The sequence below is a fragment of the Nematolebias whitei genome, chromosome 21 (assembly GCF_014905685.2).
Source record: "Nematolebias whitei isolate Nwh7 chromosome 21, NemWhi1, whole genome shotgun sequence".
NCBI lineage: Eukaryota > Metazoa > Chordata > Actinopteri > Cyprinodontiformes > Rivulidae > Nematolebias > Nematolebias whitei.
The window spans coordinates 14,660,707-14,664,952 of NC_056518.1; positions in this window are offsets into that span (position 1 = coordinate 14,660,707).

The following is a 4,246-nucleotide window of genomic DNA, read 5'->3' on the forward strand; positions in this document are numbered from 1 at the left end:
TCATTTATCCAGTTTGGTGATGAACTGCATTTTGGAACATGATATTGTGTTATTTCTGGTGACAACCATGACGACTGAGTGGTTATAGATGAAATGCAATCATGGATGACCATAATAATAGCACCATCAGACCGCCAGCACACTTAACAAAAGATGCATCTACAACTTGATCAATGAGTGAATCATGAATTTGTTTAAGAGTCGATGCTTACTGGAAAATATTTAGTACTGGATGTTGCTGCAGTATGGTGCAGATGGTTTGGAATACTTTTAAAAACAATATTGTGACAGGGCAGCTGTTGTATGGGTCAGCGGCTGTGCGGTGCTGCTTCTATCTACAACAGATGGGCCCTGAAGCAGTCCTGGAAGTCCCCTGGTATCCTCAAAAAAAAAAGACAACGCTAAGCTTTCCCTCCATTTTACACCCAGGAACTGTGTTTATTTGAATAACTCCTCCAAACCCATTATCTAATGACATGACTCAATGAATCACTATCCCCCTGATACTGCTGAGGAGGAAGCATTATGTTTTTGGCAGGGAACAACTGGAATGCAGTGGAAAGAGGAGTTTCAAATGGATTTCAGTGGAACCGACTGTTGGAATGATTGCAGCATCTCAGATCTGTATATCTTCATGAGGGGTTGGGACTGTTTGAGAATTACCCCAGCACACTTACCGCAGAGGCTGTCTTTCAACCAAAAAATGACAGGATTTTCATAACCAGCTGCAAGAAATGATTTCTGAGATCGTTTTACAAAAATGTGGCACACTTACAGATCCGGACAGTATCTGGGAGGAGTTAGCTTGAGCTCATCAGAAAAAGAGTTCAGCGCAGCTCTTCAGGGACCCATAAACAAACACATGTCTGAGGGCGCGTCTAAATACAAAACAAGGTTTAAACATGGGATTAAATATGACTGACACTTGGGTCTGTTGGTTTTTTTTTAAGCATAAAGAATATGTGCTTACATTTGTGTCCATGTGTCATTCTGGTAAAATATGTGGAGGAAAAAACACAAAGAAATTGTGAAAATAAAGTTTACAGTCAGAGCAGGAGATGTTCACCCCTTCACATCATGACTGCAAATGAATCATGCCGGCCCAAATCTGCCACGGGCTTATAGTCGGGGGATAGTGTAAATCCTTTTTTTTTTTGTGGCTAAAATAAGTCACTGCACTAAAATAACTTAATTTTAGATTACTATTGCTGATCCTGTCAGCTTAAGCAGTTGACAGAAAAGTAAATTTGTAGTTTGAAGCATACAGTACGGTTTCCTAACTTTTTATATGTTTTACAGGCTTATTCTTCTCTCCTCCAGTGTCCAATATAATTACATGCATGGACAATAATGAAAATTACATGATGTTTTATGGCATTCTAGCAACTTTTTGGCTAGCCAGTAGCTGCTTTTCTCTCTGAGGAGTTGGCGATGCTCTCTAGAACACAGGCTTGCATGCCATGCACATCAAAACTGACCATCATTTTCAACAACTGGCTACAAAATAAAAAAAAAACACATACCCACAGCTTCCTGTTACTTGTTCACAAATGCTCAAAATTCAGTCAAATTGACATTAAAAAGTTTAAATTTTCTTACACTTCTGAGTCACCACTTATTCTGCAACAATTTCAACCCAGTGAGATACTTCCTTTAGGAAATTTGTTCTTAAAAGTGATTCCATTCGATTAGAGCGCTGTGCATGAGTCCACTGCGACCAAATAATTGGTCTTATTTAACTGTTTTTGTATGTTGCGAAATTGTCACGGTTGTTTTTGTCAGATGACGCAGAACCACTGGGGTCTAATGGGTAAAGATAGAGCTCCTGTAAAATGGGCTCATAAAAGTCTGAAATGGCTTTTAATAACAACTCCTGCCGAGTTGCTCAATGTCTACCAAATCATGCATCACTCTTGCTGAAGTTGGGTCCACTGATTGTCCTACATGGACACAGCAGAAGTAGGACACTGTTTCATTAGACCAGATCAACTGTTGGCATTGTGTTATTCTAAAATAAAATAAAATGAAATGTTCATGCTGTATGTGTGAACCAAGTTATTCTTGTAATAGACATTTGAAGAAAGGGCAGACCACTCTTCGATGGCATTTCAAAGAACTTAATAACTCATAAAAAAGCATTCATCTTTTCTTTTCATCCACAATTTCTTGGCCACTTTATGCAGCAGACTGATATTTGAGTGAACATTTTTTTTATTATTTTTCTTTCTTTTTGTTCAGTTCAGCTTAGAGCAAGATAGACAAAAAAAATCCATGTAGGAATTAAACTGATAATTTATTTTGATGCCATCATGTTGTGTGAACATGGCACCTTGACCTATCAAGAACAAAACCGCTACCACAAGTCTTAAGATTAGTCATTTTCCGCGGGTGTGGTGGGGGGCAGCACATGTTTCAATCGATGAAAATGTCATCAGGGACAAACCTATTTTCCTCAGCTCTGTTGTAGATAAATGTTGTCCAATCCTGCACTGTCAATCCCTCGCTGCTGTCAAATTGAGACCACACATTTCCAACCACCGCTCCACACACACACAGTGGATTTCATCGAGAATGAAACATAAAAATTGGAGCAGCTGCTAGTGACCGCATTTAGGCCAAATATGGATTTGTCAAATGGTGACGAATAACAGGTTTTGAAATCATAACTCCCATCCATCTTGTCAGCTCTGCGTTTGGAAAACAAAACTGCATCATCGCATGTCAAAACACTTAAAATCAATAACTCTCACATGAGCAGAAAGAGGGTGAGAGAAATGGGTGTAAAGAAAGTGACACATGGTTTAAAGTTTCTGCCTGCCTTCACGTGGCAACATGTCTTATAATAACTGTGATCAGCGATCGTGTTTCCCCTCCCACCTCTGTAAGCCAAAAGAGCAGGCAGCATATTAGCGAGTGATTTCAGGCCTTTGAAACATACAAACAACTTGACATTTGGCGGTGAATGAAAATCGACTCTTGCTACGTAGCAGTACAGCTACTTGTTGGATTAGTACATGATTAGGGTACACTGATTTAAAAAAAACTTAGAGGGAAAGGTGTGAGACGTAAAGGAAGCTGCAATATTCAGACACTTTTTAACATCATTACCATGAAAAATAAATAAATAATAATTTATTTAAAATAATTCATTTTAAATAAAAATGCCATGCCGATCGTGCGGCTCATCCATCAATCAGCCAACTGTGTGCCATGTCCACTCTTATTTAGAAAAAAAACAAAACGCAACAGAGCGAGTCCACGATAAACGAACCGCAAAGTAGCGAAGGACTACTGTAATCAAAAATTGAGTTCACTTAGGTTAATCAAACAAGTTTTAAAAAATGCATATGTCTATATTATTAGCTTTAATTTAAAAGGGAAATGCACGTTTGTGTTGTAAAATTATGTAAATATGAATCAATATTTTTTATTTAGATTGCTGTGTATCACAGGGTGTCCTTTTCCTATCCACAACCACGTGGTCTCGGCTGTAGCAACCTCGACAATAGCCTGAGATGTCACTCAAAGTGATAACTTGCCTGGATCAAGGCCATGAAAATGTGAGCAAAGGCAAAAGAGCGACCTCGACTGAGGAGATGAAAGAAAGGTAAGGATGAATGAGAGTGCATACAGAATGCATGATTTCCTCTGTGTGCATGTGGAAAAGCCATGTGACCATCACGGTCAGAGTGTGTGTGAGCAGAGGACAGTTGTTATTGGAGGGTCTGTCTCTCTTGTGCAGCCCTCCACAGGCACCCACCCCACAGGGTGTGTTGGCAAGACATTCAGTCCCATCACACTGTGCGTCTCTTCCTGCAGAACAACAGGGAGTCGAGGCGCTTCACACCACGAGCCAAAAGGAAGAAAAAGAAGAGGTCAGAGGGGTGTGCAGACTGATGAAATGGTATCAGTGTAATGGATGCATGGCCAAATAAAACATCATGGCTTTTAAGCAGCAACATTATATCAGAGTGGGTAGTAAATTGATCAGACTGACACCGACTGGCCTTTGTTTTAATTATTGAATTGTGCTATTTGTATTCAGAGAAAGTCCACTTATCTGCATGTGCTTGCTGGATTACAATAATCACATTGTCATCTGTTGTGTCTTCTTTTAGTTTGCTGTACTGAAAGAGATGCTAAATAAGCTGTGGCTGTGGCTATAAATTTAATGACACAAAGCAACTGAATTATGGTTGAAAAAGTTTATTTTGAAGATAGTATATATATATATATATATATATAT